The sequence below is a fragment of the Myotis brandtii genome, unplaced genomic scaffold (assembly GCF_000412655.1).
Source record: "Myotis brandtii unplaced genomic scaffold, ASM41265v1 scaffold1308, whole genome shotgun sequence".
In the NCBI taxonomy this organism is placed as follows: Eukaryota; Metazoa; Chordata; class Mammalia; order Chiroptera; family Vespertilionidae; genus Myotis; species Myotis brandtii.
In genome coordinates this window covers 123115-142137 of record NW_005354627.1, presented here as the reverse complement: position 1 = coordinate 142137, position 19023 = coordinate 123115, and the positions used below count along the sequence as shown (strand labels likewise).

Below are 19023 nucleotides of genomic sequence, written 5' to 3'. Positions count from 1 at the left end.
AATTTGACATACGAAGTTTTGAAGCTTGCTGTCAATACAACAAAATAGCATACATATGAAATCGCATATATATAAACATATGTGTAACTCCATCTATTGAAAAAAATCCGCATTAGTAACTGGTACACCTAGTAAGTCTCTAGCATCGCCTTTGGGAGGGGAAATGGCTGGGGACTTCTGATTCTAGAGAAGGCAGGGAGCACAGAGTCTTCAGTCTTCCTGACGAATACGCTGCAGAGTGGAGGCTGGCAGGATGGAGATGTGCAGAAAGGAGGTCACTTCAGGGCACAGAACCTGAGCCAAGTTCTGGGTGTGTGATAATGGGTGTGGTTTATGGGGGACTGTTTAGACTCCTTTATTAATAATGGCCTAACCAAAGTCTAACTGAAGTCCCTCCTGCTGTATTTTGCCTGTTTCCTTAGGCAACAGAGACACGCATTCATTTCAACTGCTGCCTCAGGCCTGCAGTGCCTGACAGCATTATTGGAATCACTCTGTGCTTCTGGCTTTAAAGACAGACTTTTGTGGTCAAAGAAGAGGTTTGCAGTTCAGGTACTTAGGATGTTGGCTTTCTGCTGGGGCTGTTGCCTCCCTGTCCAGACCCCTCATCACACTCATCGCCACCCCCACTGCATCTGTCCTTCTTCCTGCCCCCTCTCAATCACATCCAGTTCCAGTGGCCCACCTCAAATTCTCAGGCGATCTTCCTGGTTTAGGTACCATATCCCAAAGTGTGCAGGGGTTTGGGAGATGTCAGCAGCTATCACATGACTGAGGTGTCCTCCGGGGAGTGCTGGACCAGGTGGATTAGGAGCCTTCTCCGCAGGCCCTCTCAGAGCCTTGCACATGCCACTGTGGGTTGGGGGACTCAAGAGGAATGCTCAACATGCAGCATTTTCCAAACTTATTTCACCACAGAATGTATGCATTTTTCCACAGAGGACCTCGCTTTGATATAGAGGAGCGTCATAAGCTTCAGATTCCAGCAGATTAAGGTTCCAATCCTGGAACTTCCATTTCTTCAAGCCTCGGTCTCTTCGTCTATACCATGGAGATAGCGGTCCTCACCTTGGAGACTATGGCAAGGTTTCAGTGAGATGACGTATGAGAGGTGCTCAGCCAGGGCCAGGTGTACAGGGCTCAGTAAATGTGTGTTTTCTCCTCTCCTTTTTGCCTTTTCTGGTGGAAGCTAAAATCTGAGTCAAAAATGCCCTGTACCGAACAGAGCTTCAGCTGTAGCAGGTCCTTGAGTAACGCCTTTTCCTTTAAAGTCATTCCATTGTAACATTGATAGAAAAATAAAAATGGCCTGTGTGGCGTTCACACCTTCTCCCCATGCCTGTGTGGATTTTCTCCTGGTATCCTGGTTTCTTCCCCAACATATGCATGTTGGGTGAATTGGTGTGTCTGAATTGTGCTAGGCTGAGTGTGCTGTGTGTTGAGTGTCCCTTCGATGGAAGGGTGTCCTGTCCAGGGTGGGCTCTTGCCTCGTGCCCTGATCTGCCAGATGGGCTCTGGCCACTCTTGACCCTGAACTGGAGTAAGTGGGTTAGAAAATAATCTTCTTACTTGTTTTTATTAATCTTTCTTAAATGTATGGATAGCTCACATTTACTTCAATGTTTAATATTAGGAATTTTTTTGGTCTCTATTTAGAAGTTTGGTGATGTTTTCTGGGAACAGAAATAGGATATGGGAACTTAACTCTTGTTTATATCAATTAGCTTATGGTAAAATTGGTTTTGTTATACATCGTTTTGCTTGAAGTCGCAGTTTCTAAGAACCTATTGATGGTGTTAAGCAAGGACTTACTGTACTTGGCATATGATGGTGAAGCCACACTTAGACACACAGGGTTAGAGGCGTGAGAGCTCACAAGGGACCAGGCCAACCAAGCAGGCTTCCTGGAGGAAGCATGCCCTTGCTAGGTCAGATCCTGAAACTAGTTCTCCAGCAAAAACCTGGGGCGGGGAGCTGGGAGGGGGAGGTTTGAGACCTGCAGCTCTGTGCAAGCAAGCTACAGCAGGAATCCTTCTCTTTATTTTTCTTTTCCACCCTGGAGGCCCATTTCCCCATCAAATCCAGCCGACGCAGCACTTGCCTTCCCCTCCCACGGCCTGAACTTGGCCAACATCTCAGGTTCCAGAGGTGTGAGCCTTTGAGTGGGGCCCTCCTGGCTTGTGGAAATTCACTGGGCCCGCAGAAGCCTGCCGTATGTACTGGCGCCTCAGGAAGCTCAGGGTGAACAGGCCACCAGGACCTGGGTGCTGGCCCAGACCCTACCTACTCCAACCTTGGCCATGGGGGTAGTGGGATCCAAGCAAGGCTGGGGAGGAAGCCACGCTGGAGATTTTCTCTCCCAGACTCTTTCTCATCCCTACCTCCCCCCTCCCAACCAACCATGTCAGGAGATCTCACTTTGAACCAGGCGCGTTTCCTCCTTAGCTCATTTCCCATCTCACTGATGAGAAGCAAAGCCTCAGAGTCGGCTTGAAACCAAGCCCATTTGGTCCAAAGTCCAAGCTCTTCACACTGGTGCTCCAGAGCCGTTTATTGCCCTTTGTGTCTTTCCTGTTGTGCCTGGCATGTCACCACCCCCAAGGAGCCTTCCTAGTACTCATCCGGGTCCAGACTCACCTCCCCTTCTTCTAAGTGTGCACAGTTGGAACCACAATGCCCATGCCCATTAGTCTGTATTTCTGGAAGAAAAGGACCATGTCCTACCACACTGCACCCCTGGTGATGGCACAGCACACATTGCTCTCTGTTGGGAGAAGGGGGGAGTATGATTTTCCTGACTATACGGAAAATCATGACCTCAGTACTGAGTCGCTCAATATCTTCTATCCCCTCCGTAATTCCTTACACTGCACAGGGCTGGCCTCAGATACTCATTCTCTCAACTTCCCAGTCTGACATCTGTTCTATCCTCCTGCAACTCAGCTTGCCTGCTAGATGTCAGCAGGACCCCCAGATATTCATGAGCAGACCCCTGTGGCTGGATACCCTCAGGAGGGGCCTTGTGTAATCTCGGCTCTGATTCTCTTCCTCCACAGGAGCTGCAGCCCTGCACGTCCGCATCAGACTTGGAGCTCGCCCCGCTGCCCGCCAACACCTGCTTCAATGACTAGCGAAGGTGCCAGGGAAATTATGAAAAACATGTGACAGGTAAGTGGCTGCTTCTGCAACTTTCTTAGGTTTCAAAGGGAGGACGGCTTTCTCTAGTGTGTGCGCTGGGCATTCGGGCTTTGCAAGAGCTTTCAGAACGCATGGGGCAGAGTAGATCCCTGTAGGACTCTGTTTTTCTCGTCAGTGAAATCCGACTGGGCCTCTAGGCACTGGGTTACTGAGACCGATCATGGAATGGGCTCCATCCAAACACTATGGCTTTGTTCCCCTCCATGAAGCACAGAAAGGCAAATGGGTTCTGAGTAGAAAGGGAGCGAAGTAAGCAGGTCAGAGAGTTCCAGAGCTGGAAAGCACTTCATGTCTCTAAGTTCAATCCTTTCACTTTCCAGACAGAGAAACTGAGGCCCAGAGCAAGGTATGTGCATAAAGTCAAATAGCTTCTTAGAGACTGAGCCATGGCCAGGGTGAACACATCAGTCTCTCTCTAAAATCTTGGAGAAGCAAGTGATAAAAGTCCATGAGGTATTGTGTCTAGAAGCTCCCATTTGAAGTACAACAGGTACATGGGATTGGGCCTAGCCTATCTGTGGCTGAGGCTGGCCATGAGCTGCTAAGGTGTATAAGGTCAATGCAGGTTGGTTGGGATCCATAGCCGCTGTGTGTCTACCAGCCTATAGCCACCTGGCTCTGTCCTCAGGTATCTAGATGCCCAGAGAACTCATAGACCAACTGTATCCTAGAACAGAGCTCCTCCCTGGCACCGAGTTGCCTTTGGCTTGGGTAGAGGATAATTTGTAGCTGTTAAACATCAGGCTATTTCAACAGGGTCCTGTGAAATACCTGTGAAAACATTTTCCACAGCTACCAGTCCTGGCCTCCTACAGATGACCCTTATATAAACATATATAGCACAACTCTTACGTGCCAGTGCCTTCAATGTCTCCTGTAACCTACAAGAAATAGAGGCTAAGTTCTTCCCGTGATGCTTAAGACCTTTATGTACTTATCTGCCCCACCTCTGATTGGTCATCTCTGGAAACTCACCATACACGCCATCCTGGGCCATTGCACTGAGAACACCACCCATTGGATGTCCCTGGATCTTTTTTCAAAACTGCCTGCAATGTTCTTTTCTCTTTATCTGGAGGACTCCTCATCTTTCTCTGCAAACCAGAGAAGTGTCACCTTCTCTGTCAGGTCTTCCTTCTGCCCATCCTTAGGTAGTTGGACCCCCAAAGTAAATCTCAAACTTGACCCTTTCTACCATCTGCACTGCTGTCTCCCAGGTACAAGCCACTGTCGCTCTTACCTGCTCTACTTCAGTCGGCTCCTCATTGGTCTCCCTCCTTTGCACCTTTTCCCATTACAAGCCATTTTCTATGAAGCAACAGGGTGATCTTTTACATCATAAATCAGATCCTAGCACTTCTGTGCTGGAAACCCTCAAATGGCTTCACGTTGCAAGCCTCACCGTGGTTTGCACTGTCTCCCCTGCCTGTCTCTCCACTGTCACATCATCCACTCTCTCTGCCTTGTTTCCCATGTTCTAGCCACAGTGACCACCTTCGTCATGTTCCTTGAACAAACCAAACTTGTTCAGAGACCTTTGCCTTCCTATGTCCCTGGATGTCTCCCCCTACCCCATCCTCCCAGATCCTCTTATGGTTGGCAGTTTTCATAATCTGGGTCTTGGCTCAAATATCACTTCTTGAAGAGGTCTCCCCTGACCTTCTGCCTAAAGTAGCCTCCATTATGCCCCCAGTTTTATTGTATTTGTAATCATGCCTGTAACAGTGATTTCATGTATGTATTTGTTCCGTGTTTTTTCCCATGTCTTCTGCTGCATCAGAAGTTCAATGATAGCAGAGATGTTGCCTGACTTTATTGATGTGTCCCAGGTTATAAAAACAGTCCAGGGGCTGAGTTGGTACTTAATAAAGAAACATCTATGAATATCTGTCTTAAGTGGTGCCCCAGCACGGAAAGCCCATGGGAAGAGATCTTTGTGGGCTTCCTATAGGAAGGAAAACCTGGATGAACCATAAAAAGATGGCAGGGTTTGTGTAGGGAGAGAGAATCAGAGATGGTATTCCAAGAAGTAGGCACGGCCAAGAGCATACACTGAGTGGTTGGAAAGAGAGAGTGCAGGACAGAGAGTGGCTGGAGCAGGGAGGCTAAATGCTGAACAGAGGAGACAAGGTTAGCTCTGTGACCAGGGAAGAGGCTGGGAGGGGCCATTGCGGGGTAGGAGTGTGACAGCAGACTCTGAAGGCCCTAACAGGACAGACAGGGGGGCCCTTTTCCCTCACTCTTCTCACTATTTCCAAAGCCATTCCCTGCAGCTTCCCTTCACATGCACACATGATTATTTCTAATAGAAAAGGTAGACAGGAGCCACAGGAATTTAAGGCGTCACATAATATCCTCATTGGCAAATAGAAGCAAAGCGCACCCCTGCTTGGGCTGAGCAGTGTCTGTGCCAATACCAATAGGGGGTCCCAGGGAAGTTGGAGTAGAATTCATCTGGACGGGCAGGAATAGCAAGTTACAGAGTCTTTGCCTGCAAATGGGCTCACATGAAATCCAGCCACAGAAGCTTTGAATCACAAACTTTCAGGACACACTGTTCTACAGGCTCAAAGAGGCTATAAGTCCAAACTCGAATGGCCTTTGGCTTCTTTCAAAAAGACATTCTTCGCTCCTTGCACAGCTCCAGTGACGGAGAGCTCCCACTCACATTGCTGGAAAGCTCTGATTCTCTGAAGGTCTTCCTCATATTGTGGTGAATCTAGTCTCCCTGGATCCCCCTGCCTGGACTCACTGTGGCCCTGGGGCTGCTCATTCTGCCACCAGGCAGCATGGGAGACACACACAGCAGCCATCGCACCTCCAGGGCCCTCTCACCAGACCACACACTCCTCAGTGTCGCTTCTGTTTCCTCCCCACTCGAAGCAACTCCTTTGGGCTTGCCCCAGTTTGTCACCACTCTGCTTCCCCTGTTCTGGGGAAGGCGTCTACAGAAGGGTGCCAGGTACCCTGTGAGTCCATCTTACACTCTTTTTAACTCCAACTTCAAGACCATATGGCACTGCTGGGAATGTAAAATGGACAGCTGCTGTGGGAAACAGTATGGCAGTGCCTTAAAAAATTAGATGTAGAATTACTATATGAGCCAGCAATTCCACTTATCAGAATATACCCAAAAGAATCGAAGCAGGGACTTGAACACTTGTATATCTATGCTCATTGCAGCACTACTTATAACAACCAAAAGGTGGAAGCAACCAGCTATCCATCAACAGATGAATGGATGAATAAAATGTGATATGTACAGACAGTGATATTATTCAGCCTTAATAAAGAAAAGAATTCTGACACATGCTACAACATGATGAACCTTCAAAACAACCTGCTAAGTGAAATAAGTCAGAAGAAAAGGACAAATACTATGTGATTCCACTTATATGAAGTGCCTGGAATGGGCATAGAGATAGAAAGTGGAATAGTAGTTACCAGGGGTTGGGGGGAAGGGAAAGGGGGAGGGTTTTTGTTTAATGGGCACAGAGTTTCTGTTTGGGATGATATAAAAGTTCTATAAATGAATAGTGGTTGCACAACATTGTGAATGTATTTAATGCCATTGAATTGTTCACTGAAGAATGGTTAAAATGGCAAAGTTTGTTCTGTATATTTTACCACAATAAAAAAAATTCAAGGCCACATATATCTACTCTCTGTTCTCTGCCAAAGAGCAGTCAAGCACCAGGCATTTGTAAAGTGCCTTCCAAGTACAGGGACTGTCTGACACGCTGTGGGCCATCGGGTCTGGCAGTAGAGGCTCTCCTTATTCATAAAGACAGTAACAGCCAAGCACTAGGTTAAGCAATTAACATGGATTACTTTATTTAATCCACACAGCCTTCTCAAGTTACTATCATTGCACCAATTTGACAATAGAACTGAGACTCAAAGAGGCTAAGTTGCTTGCTCAAGATTACACAGGGGCAAATTCGGGATTCTAATGTGCATGTCTCATGCCAGAGGCTAGGTTCTTAATCATAATGCTTGACTACTTTTTGAAAGAAACTTGGGAAATGCTTAAGAGCAAGAAAACACATACACGTGCATACACACACACACACACACACACACACACACACACACGCAGGTACACACCCTCTGAGGTGGTTTGCTGGGTGAAATGTGTGCAAACTTCTTACAGAAAGGAGCAGCCATAAACTCCACAAGTGTTCAACTAACCTCTCTTGCTCACCATTCCATCCTCAGTATTTGTGGAATGGAAGGGTTGACCATCAGAGTGTCCTGAAGGAATCAGATTTCCTGAAGGAGTGACATTTCAGCTGGGCCCTGCAGTGGGAGGAGAGGGGGAAGAGGATCTCAACCCACACTGTGTCTGGAGACTCCCCTGACCTCCAGGCTGGGCTGGGGGACACCTGTGCTCCATAGCCATCCTCCATCCCCAAGCTTCCTTGCTGACGGCACCTGTGCCATCGTGAACTGAACTCACAGGTTCACTGTTTATGACTCCACTAGATGGGCACTCCTGACGGGCAGGGCAGGGCCCCAGTTTAACCCTCTCTGCCCAAAGCCCAGCTAGGAACTGCCACAGAGTCGATGCTCTGGGCTTTCTCACTGGAGACAAACAATGGAGAGTGTTGGGAGAGCCCCCCAGAGGAGTTCAACCTTGAGGAGCTCTCATTCTAGTCTCCTTATTTCTTTATAATTAGAACAAATTCCCTCTTAGCTCAGTTTCCATTCCCGAAGGTGGAAGGAATTCAGGAAACTTCTCCCAAGATGCCAAGTCCCGTTCTCCGTCTGTCTAGACATATGACAGAGGCTGCCCTCCATGTGATCTTGCAGAACTGGTGGGGCTGCAGCAGCAGCTGGTGCACGTTACCTCTGGGGCTGGCAAGGCCTCCCCTCTGAGCTGAGGAGTCCTCACCCTGAGACAGCAGCCCTGGCTGAATGGCTGAGGCTCATGCCTGACTGACAGCCACCTGTGCAGGTGAGGCCTGGGCTGCTGCTTGCCCCAGTTTGTCAATGCACAACCTTAGGGGCACAAGTCACATGAAAGGCAAAGTGAATGGGGTTCTCTGGAGGTGTACATCTCGGCCATGCTGGGGCAGGGGCGAGTCTGCAGGGAAGGTCTGTGGTTGGGGACATCTCCCAGCTGTGTGGGAGCCTGTCGCCCTCAGAGTTGGCCTGCTGACCTGTGCGCTCTCTGGCCTCAATCTCCCACGGCTGACACTGCATTGTACTTGGACGTCTCTCTCCTCCAATTGAGTGAACAAACGGAGCAGAGAGGGGATACAGGACAAACCTGGCTTCAACTAAATGCATCACATTAGCTGTGTGATTTCATCTCTTGGAGTTTCAGCCTTGTCACTTGTAAATTAGAGATAATAAAACCTACCTTCAGGGTTCTTAGGAGGATTAAGTAAGATAATATTTATCAAGTGCTTAGAACAGTGGCTGGGACATAGTAAGTTTTCTGTAAATGTTTGTTAAATGAATGCAAATTTATCTGAGCATCCCAAGTGTCAGTCTGGGTCATGCGATGTTGGGTGAGTGCTGTGCTCTCTCCGTCCCTCACTTTTCCATTTGTACAATGGGGTGCATGACACCATCCTGAGGGTCTCCTCTGGCTGGAACATGAGAGGGCTCAAGAGCTTGCATCACTAGACCCCACCAAACATCCTCGATTGGCTCCAGTCTTGGCCGACTCTATCCCCAGCTACCCTGACCCCGGGAGGATCCGGGCCTTCTGGGCAGTGGAATTCAGGCTTCTTGGAAATGCTGGGCCAGAATTGTCAACATGGATTAGTTCTGGGACACACAATAGCTAGCAGTGTCCCCAGAGAGGGTGCTTATCCCGCCTGGTCACCCAGGGGGTGGGCTGAGCACGGCTGAACATTCCAATCAGCCCAGTGGCCTCCGGGGAGAATTTAGAGAAAAGGGCAGTGGGAAGCTGGTGCTGAGGTCTCTTAATCCTGGGGAATTTAAAGCCACCACAAAGTGTACTCCTAAATGAGGAGGGATTTGCTTCTCCTCCCAGCTTCCACAGACTGCTGCAGAGAGAGAGGTTTTAAATAGCAAAGGTGACTTGGCTTGATTTGGCTGAGCTTACAGTTGGACACATTCCTCCTTTGGTTCCCAGGGCTCAGAAATAGTCTGGTGGGGGGATGGAGGTGCCCTGGGAGAAAGGAGATGGTGGTCTTCTCAGGTGTCCCCGGTATAATGTTCCAAATAAATGTGGACCATCATGGGATGTTTTATGGCTCAGTAGGCCTTAGAGCTATCTTTGTGGCCCTCCTAGATTGAGAAATTGAGTCTCCTGGAAGAAAAAAGACCCGCTCAAGATCACCCTTGAGCAAACTAAGTCAGTGGTAGAATCAGGGCTAAGGCCTGGGTCTCCTGACCCTAAAGTTGTCTGACTCCTACTCCTTAGACACGCAGCTTCTGCACCAGCTACAACAATCACATGCCTGTGTGATGTTTTGTTCAATGCACACTTATGGAGACTTTGCCAGGTGCAGGCCCTGAGCAGGAGCGGGGACATATGGGTCTGGGATGGGACAGAAATGAACCAGGTACCACCCTTGTCCTCCAGCTATAAAAGCAGGAACTTTAGCAGCCTGAGAATAGATGCTTTAGGAAGGAGGAGCTGAGGGAGCTGGGATTGGGCCGGGGCTGGGAGCTGGAAAGCTTCTCCTGTTTTCTGTTTTCTCCTTTTCACTGGTCTTATCTCCCCTGTTGGCCTAAAGGGGGGGATTAAGGCTTTTCCAGTAGCTGGGGTGCTCCCTAAAGCCAGGTCTCTAAGTCAGCCTCTCTTCTCCCAGCGCCCAGCACGACCTCCCATTGAGTCTCCCTTCCAGTGGCCTCTGGTTTGTCCCAGCCTGACTGCTGCCTGGCTCAGGAGAATCATTTCTTATGTAGCATGTTTCTGGCCTTCTGGGCTCTAGCCCACCATGGCCTCTTGCCTCCTGCTCACTGCTGCTAGAGTGGCCTTTTGCACCAAAACAATCTTTAGGAACTGAGCTTTGCGGGAAGCTGACATTGCCTTGAATTCTCTTCAGGGATGTCCTGGGACAGGTGCAGCCCCAGCGGTTCTGGCAGCCCCAGGGGGCAAAGTTAGGACAAGTAGGAGGAACACATGAGACAGGTTGTTTCAGCCCCAGGGAAACAACCTGCCAGCCAGATGGCTGGGTGCTGTGACAGGCTGCTAGGTGGGGGAAGGAGGGAGAAGGTTTCCCCATCTTGGGAGGTGTATGAACAGGGGCTTGAGACCCCGTTGCCTTCTTAGACATTAGAGTGCATTTAGGCAGCAAATTCTAGACCAGAGCCCAAGATTGTAAGCACTCAGCACACTGTCTCTGTTTTCATGTCTGCATCCCTTCTTGGGCAGAGAGCAATTTGAGAGCTTTTGTGGTTGCAAATGAGCATGTGGGTCTGATTCATCTCAGCCTCCTTGGCCTTTAGCACAGAGCCTAGCACTGGCTAGGCTCACTGCGGAGTGAATGAATGACTGTGAGCATCTGAGACCCAGAATGACTCCAGGACTGGGCCCAGCCTCTCCAGCTGAGAACCGATGGGGACTTGGCTGCCAGTCTCTGAGAGCTCCCCAACTTCAAAGACCTTGTAGATAAGAAAGGCTTTCTGGGCTAAGTGAGATTCGGCCTTTCCCCAGCTTCCCCTCCCCCTACACCAAATGTGCACATGAAAATCTAGCTTCCTTATCTGCCTAGGCTCAGATTTGGCACCCTGGGGCTTGAAAGGCAGAGAGAGCAACTGATGTTTCATCCAGATGTCCTTAAAGACCTCCAGCTGAGGACCATGGGACATTGTTCCTTCTGAGGTGCCAGCCCTAACTTCCACCTGCATGAAGGTGTGAGTCCCTGCTTGGATAGGAGCACAAGACAGTGTACTAGAAATCAATGGGAAGGCAGAGGATCTCAGTGAGAGTGACGGACCTGCTAGAAGGATCCCAGAAGGAAGAAGGCAAGAGGACAAAGAAGGTCGAGGCTGTCATCTTTGAAGGGGGAATTCCCTGTACAAGACAGAGTGGACGATTGGATGGCTGGGAGGATGCATGGCCAAAATGCATGGTGGTCCATTCATTCCAAGATTTAATGGATGCTTCCTTAGGTTCTGTGATAAATCAGACTCTGTCCCCAAGGAGCTCACAATACACACTGGATGACACCACAGTTGTAATTCAACTTGAAGAAAGGCCTTGGAAGATGATGGAGAGGGTTGTGGCTCCATGCTGAAGACAAGATTGAGCAGAATTCTCAATAAGGTTCAGGGGTTGTTGCCCTGGGATTTGAGACTCTCTGAGCATGTCATCAACCACTTTGAGATGAAATTCAAAATGACCAAATATCTTGGTTGGTGCTAAGTTTATGCCTTCTTAAACTGGATTTCACATATAGTGGTCATAAAAGGTCATAAAAAAGCTTATGAAAGAGAATGAATGTGCCTCTTAATGTAGTTTGTTTGTGTGAATTGAAAACTTGAAGGAGAAGAGTACTCACTACACAGTCTTTCATTTAACACAATCCATATGAGGATTACTACACACGCTTTTCAGATAAGTGCACTTGGGTTCAGGAAGGTTAAGTAACTCGTTCAAGGTCACACAGCTAAAGTGGCAGGTTGGAACTTGGTGCCATAGCTCTGACTTAAAAGTCAGCTGCTCTCTCTTACATCACACGGATCTGAAGCTGTATCTCAGCAGTAGGACCCCTGGGTGCAGTCCTGGGACTCCAGTGGCCCGGAAAAGAGATTGAAAGTCTTAAGTCTAGACAAAAACCTGTAAGCAGGAGAACCAGGATCAGCTCCATAGAGAAGTAGTTACTGTTCACCATGACCAACAAAAGCCTTTGCTACAGGGAGGAGAGAGGCTAGGAAGGGGGCAGGCCAGTTTACAGGGGGCTCTGCACAACAGAGCTGCTCCACTTCCCAACCAATGCCCTTCCCAATCAATGGCTAATACCCAGTAGCTCTCTGTTGAAGATATTTATAGAAAAGCAAAGTGGAAAAGAGGCTTGGTATGGTAGGAGGAAAAAAAGGAGGTTTGAGTTATTTGAATTCAGTTTCTGCTGTTCCTATGGACAGAATTTAGGACAAGCCACTTCAACTATGAGTAACATTTATTGACCACTTACTTTATGCCAGGCGCTGTTCTAAGAACTTCACATAAATTAACTCATTTATCCTCATAATAATCCTATGAGGTGGGTACTGCTATGAACCCATTTTACATAGGAGCAAATGGAGGTAGTAGTTGTCATGTTGGACAAATGTCACATTTTCTGGGTTCCCACTTTTACATCTATCATATAGAGAATTGAATTAAATAAAATCACTTCTGTGAATATGGCCAACATCAGTTGGTACGCAAGAAATGTTTATTGCATCTTAGTCTGACATGAGAGATGACACAACAGGCCAATGTTTTCTGACTCCAAACTCTTTGGTTCCTCTGCTACCCCATCCCCATCCCAAAGGTCTAGCACATAGAAGGTGAGCCTTGAATGTCTGTCTATTAAGTGGTTGAGGAAATCTTGGTGAATTCCAGGGTGTGTCTTGGACTGGCTGCCTCCCCGGACTCCACTCGTAGGAGAGATAAGTATGTTTCTTGAGCTGGGAAGGTCCCCCCTGTGGATGCTGCTTCTCTGACTCACCAGCTGCCTGATCTTAAAATTGAGAAGTTAGAGGCAACCTCAGTGGAGGGGTGGTGGGGATCCACACACAAGGCTATGCTTCCCTTTATGCTGGTGTCAGCCTTGGGCAGGGTGGCTCCCCACTCTCTGGGGTGGGTGTGCAAGACTGCCAGCTTGTGAGAGCCAAGTGTGGGGGGACGTGCATGTGCCTCTCACTGCCGAGTGTCCTGGTTTGTCTTATTGCGAAGGGATCGATCTTCGTGCCCATTTCCTCCAAGAAGTGGATTATCTGATCCTCAGAAACAAGATCAAGGGCACTCACACTCTGCAGTGTCAGGCTAGATGTCAGCCTTGGGCAGGGTGGCTCCCCACTCTCTGGGGTGTGTGTGCAAGACTGCCAGCTTGTGGGAGCCAAGTGTGGAGGGACGTGCATGTGCCTCTCACTGCTGAGTGTCCTGGTTTGTCTTATTGTGAAGGGATTGATCTTCGTGCCCATTTCCTCCAAGAAGTGGATTATCCGATCCTTCAGAAACAAGATCAAGGGCACTCCCTCTCTGCAGTGTCAGGCTAGGAAGAAGTTGTGATGTGGTGTCAGCAGTGGACACCCTGCACAGCGCTTTCTGCAGGGGTCTTCTCTCCAGCCCTCACTCCCTGCCTGGGATTGCTGAGCACTGGTGGCAGGACCCTTGGGATAACAACATCTGGCCTTGCCTGGGCTCTGGAGGGAGGAAAGGGGGAGATGAAGCTGATTCCATGAAAGGTAAGACTGAGGCAGAGAGGGGATAGATACAAAGGGCACAGTCAGGCAGAGGGAGCCAGCCAGGGGGGCTCCCCAGCATTCTGTCCCTCCCGTGGCACCCAGTGGCGTGATGATGCAGTGGGAAGCACAGGGCCTCTGATGCCACCTACTCCTGGGGCCTGCGGCAAGACCCAGGGTTTGCACTGAGTCCAGTCCGTGCAGAGCTGACCAGGGAGGGGCCCTGTTACTTTGGAGCAGGGAGCTGGGGCGAGTTACTTTTAAAGTCAGCCTGTAGGCTGAGATCACAGCACCTGGAGTCCGCCCGCTGGGCTCTCAGCCCCTCTCCAGAGCCTGTAGAAGGATGCATTCTAGGCCACCTTGGGGTGGGAGCTGTTCTCAGGGAAGCCCAGCTCACCCTGACCTGTCAGACCTGCAGACCCTCCCCCAGCCCTCTGTGGAACCTGCCAGCTGGAGTCTGTTTGCACAGCTGGGATGGAGTAGAGGATGGGTGGGGAGGGGCTGCCCTTTGGGTCCTGAGGCTCTGGCCAAATATCCTTAGGCCAACTGGAGCTGGCCCAGGATGATGAAAGCGCCCTGCAGATCCATGAATGGGACATGGAGCCCTGGGGCTGCTACTTTCCAGCTGCCTGCTCTCTAGCAAGTCACTCGGCCCCTCTGAGCTTTCATTTCCTTATCTGCAAAAAGGAGAGCATAAAATACATAGCAGTCTTTGGGGAGAATGAAACCTGATCAGAAAGTGGGGTTAAGATATTAGTTGCCTTCTGTTTCTTCTCTTCATATCCTTTTCTCCTGTATCTCACTCTGCAAAACCATTCTCTAATTGCTCTGATACATACTCACTGAGTGCCATTAGCAACAGTCACTGTGGATGCCTAACAACTTACAGCCTAGTGGCGGTGACAGACAGGGCCATGCTATAGAGAACATGGGGACAGGACCCCGCTTCTCAGAAAACATGTTACCTGGACTGATTCCAAAGTATCTTCAGCTAACAGAGTGCCATTAGCAACAGTCACTGTGGATGCCTAACAACTTACAGCCTAGTGGCGGTGACAGACAGACAGGGCCATGCTATAGAGAACATGGGGACAGGACCCCGCTTCTCAGAAAACATGTTGCCTAGACTGATTCCAAAGTATCTTCAGCTAACATTCCTAAATGGTCAGATGCCCTCCTGCTGCCTGAGTAGTTTGGGCAGCTTCTAGTCATCCTTTACGGTAAGCACTGCCTCCTCCAGGAAGCCATCCAGGCTTCCACCTGACCTCCCGCAGGGCATTGTACTAAAAACACGTGACTGTCCAATCCTTGGAACAAGGCTGTGATCACCAGGTTTACAGATATGTCACCAGAACTTAGAGAAGTCAGTGAACAATGGCAGGATGTCGTTGGAATTCAGTTCTATCTGAGTCCAGGGTCTGAGCTCTTTATACAAAGCTAATTTGCCTCTTCCTTAGTCCTTTCTTCTACCCTGAGCCCACTCAGCCCCTCTCAGAGCAATTATTACCTGGTTTTTAATTATTTGTTTGCTGAGCCGTTGTCCCCACCCATCTAGAAACCTTTCAGGAGCTGGACTATATCTGATCCTTCTCTATGACCAGGGCCCAGCATGGCTCCCACACAAGACAGGCCTCATTCGATGTTTGTTGAGACATAGCCAGTCCAAAAGTACATCACAACAGGCCCTGTCTACCCCCTGTCCCCCCGCCATACTTGGATTGGGCAGAGTCTGTAATTGGAATGGTCACCCTTCTCTCTGGACCCCATCTCCACAGTGTGACCCCATCATCTGGTTGGCCCAGGTCCCTCCTACCCTCCTTTCTTCCTGGTCCCAGGTGTTCTGGGGCCAATAGGGTGTGACAGGGAAGGATGTGTGGTGATCACACGTGTCAGGCCAAGCAGAATTAAACCTGATCGTACATCGAGGGCATGAGCTCTGGCTCACACTGAAGTAAGGAAGATGGCGAGCAGAGGGAGACAGGCTGGACAAGAAGTCACACCTCATAAACCCAGGAAAACCCAGGAAGGCTTTGCAAAGGAGCTTAAGGAAATTAGGGTTGGGACAAAGGGCTCAGAGAATGGGCCCAAAAAGCAAGAGGCAAATCTGGCTGATTCCTCAGACATGGGTCCATCTGTGTTGGCGTCTGAGTGGCTGCTTCTCCTCGCTGTCAGAGCCCAGCTATGCTTGGCCCATTTGCTTGGGTCCCAGCAGGCCTGAGACCGTGGGAGCCTGGGAAGGCGCTCACCCGGGGGAGTGACTGACAGGTTGTCAGGCGGGCTGACTTTTGGATGGGAACTCGGTTCCTGGGCAGATCAGACAGCAGCTCAGATCCCAGGGGGAACTGGCCCTGGTGATGGATGCTCTGAGACCTCCCCGTCTGCCTCTGCTCTGTCTCCTCTGCCCACCCCCAACTTTCATCCTGCCTTCTTGTCCTCTCCTTGGTCAGTGGCCAGTGGTGCTGGGGTGGAAGAGCCGGCAGATTCATTAGGCGGGGATGCAGGGAGGCTCGAGCCATCAGTTCATGAATCAGCTCCGCTCTGGCGCTCCTGTCAGTTGGAGACAACACAGCGGCACTCAGAATCTGTGCCCCAGGGACACTGTTACGGAAAGAAGGAGGCCCCCAGGACCAGACAGACCTGGCCTCAAATCCTGGCGCCACCACTCATCAGCTCTGGGACCTTGGGCAAGCTACTCAACTTCCTCAAGCCTCAGTGTCTTCCTCTGTAAAGTGGGGAACTAACAATTTGTTGAGAGGATCGAGTGAGAGAAAGGGTTTCCAAATTGCTGCCACTGGGCCTCACCATTCTTGCTAACCACACAGTGGGCGTGTGGGAGAATGCAGCTCAAACCCAAATCTCCTACCTCCCAGACTCTTGTTCTTACTCGGTGCTAGTCCCTCCTGTTGGCCTAGACTAGGTGTCTGCCTGGTCTGGAGGCAAAGGGTTAGACTTGATGACCTTGGGTTGAGCCTATTCAGTTCCAGGGATTGAGAGCACATAAGAATTGGGCCACTGGTGTGTTTAACAGACTAAATGCCTGACCAATGAATATTGCTGATGAAACTGAACCTACCCATGAATCTCTAAACTGATCACTAGAGACTCAGGTGAGAGGTGTGTGATGGGGAAGAAGCAGATACAAGCTCCAGCCATTCAGAAACTTGCAAACTCTGTGGGACATCCATTGAAGAGCTATGAGCTAAAAATGTAGAACTGAGCATCCAAGATACCAAGTCTGGTCTGTTCATAATAGTATCCCCAGTGCCTAATGCACATTGTCAGCACTCAATGAATGCCTATCACATGAAGGAATAGATGAATGAATGGCACAGAACACTTTCGTATGTTGTTTGTATGCCCCGTGGGACTTCCATGCTCCTGGAGATTCGGGGGAAACTGGGTCTGAGGCTCTGGCTGCTCCACAGTTGTTTGTCATGCTTCTCTGTCCTGCTCACGAGAGTTCAGCCTCCTCCATGCATGTCAAACCATCAGGCCCCACACAAAGCATTGCCCCTCTCCTTTTCCTTCAAGAATGCAATCCCTGGGAATGTTGCTGTGTATGTCACTTTACTGAAGATTTGTGGGTATCACAGGTTTGGCCAACTTTACAAGTCGTCCCCTAGAATTCCCTACCCTTCAAACTCCAAGTTTTTGACCTGTGGCCCTTCCCTAGCCGTCTAGGAAATGTGGCCTAGGGTGTACTCCCTCCATTCCTTTTCTGCCCCAATTCATGGTTTTTCTTGCAGGGAAGCTGGCTGCCAGCCTGTTCCCTCTGTCCCAGAGAAGTCCAAGGAATTCAATATTCTCTACTTTTTTCTTTCCACAACAATCTCCCCAGGCCCTTTGAGTTCGCAGAGGGTAGTGAGTCAGGTAGAAAAGGCCTGCCTAACACTGAGAGCTATCTAGATTGCCGAGAGGTGCTGGGCTCCCTGTCATAGAAGGTATGCCAGCAGAGGGAGGTTGCAGAAGATCCCTTGGGGATGCAGATATGACTTCTTAGGTAATTATTCAATTTGGGGCTTGGAAAAGATGTGAAGCCAGGAAGCAGGAGAACTGGGTATATGGCCCAACAATCTTACTGACTCTCAGAGTGGGCCTAATCCAGTCTTCACCTGTCTCTGTGCCTCAGTTTCCCCTTTCACGCAATGGTTGGGAAGCAGAAGAGAGGAAGGTCAGACTATGTGCTCTCTTAAAGTCCCTTCAGCTCTGAGATACTGTGACTTCCTGGTATCTCAAGAGTGGAAGGTGATTTGCTTTTTCTGCAATGGGAACTGAGTGTCAAGTGTGTGGGAAATTGAGTGACTGGGTCTTCTTATCTCTCTGGCTCCAGGCCCAGTTGGAGCTTCATCTGGCCACAGCAGAGGGGCAAGGGGTGCCCAGGACCCTCCTCTAGTCTGGAAAACATGAAGCAGGCCGTTGGCATCCTGTAGGGAGTGGGCCCGGCCAGGCAGCCTGTGGAGACAGAGGATGTGAGCAGCACAGAGCAGTGTGGGGTGGGTGCAGGCCATCTCTCTGCATCTCTGTGCTGCTCAGGGTCAAGGAAGAAAGCTCTGCTCTTGTGATGGGACAGGGATATGGAAACCACACCCATCTGTCTTCCTCTTGCAATGCAGACTCCATGGGGGAATATGTGAATCATGGCCCTCTGATTCTCATTGAGATTGGTCCAAATAGTCCAAAAACTTTCCCATCTAAAGTCTCCAGAGATCCCCTTAATTATTAGTAAACATTTTTTTAAATCAACTACCACATGCCAGGTTTTGTGCTGGGCATGGAGATATAGCAGTGAATCAGGAAGAAATGGGCGGCCCCAGTCCCATAGCACACCCACTGCTCACCCCCACCAGCTTCTGAACCATCGCCAACCTTCAGCTACCTTCCCAGCCATCACGCTGAAGGGCATGCGGTGTGGCCTGGTGGGTGAGGTCATCAACAGCTTTGAGCAGGAGGCATTCCACCTTGTGGCCAGGAAGTTCCTTCAGGCTTCAGAGGGACGCTGGGAGCAGCACTTACTGACCTGAGAGATGGGCCATTCTTCCCCTGTCTGGAGAAATACAGGAACTCAAGGTGGGTGGTGGCCATGCCTGGGAGGCGTTCACTGTGGAGAAGTCAGGACCAGCTGTGCTCTGGGAGACCAATCCAATGGAATCTAAGCCTGACAGATTCGAGGGGACTTCTGCATGAAGATTGTCAGGAACATCACTCATAGTGGTGATTCAGTAAAATGTGCTGATAAAGAAACAGCCTAGCCCTAGCTGGTTTGGCTCAGTGGATAGAGCGCCGGTCAGCAGACTGAAGGGCCCCAGGTTTGATTCCAGTCAAGAGCACATGTTCAGGTTGCATGCTTGATCCTCAGTGCGGGGCGTGTGGAAGGCAGCCAATCAATGATTCTCTCTCATCATTGATGTTTCTATCACTCTCTCCCTCTCCCTTCCTCTCTCAAAAAAAATA

General features: G+C 49.7%; 1 long non-coding RNA gene across 1 annotated transcript in view; it reads left to right on the top strand.

Moving 5' to 3' along the window:
- LOC102261040 overlaps positions 1-19023 on the top strand; it is a 45885-nt gene that overhangs the window by 20491 nt on the left and 6371 nt on the right. The window contains exon 2 of the long non-coding RNA XR_313201.2: positions 3057-3168. This is a non-coding gene — a long non-coding RNA (uncharacterized LOC102261040). The remainder of the gene's footprint in view (positions 1-3056; positions 3169-19023) is intronic.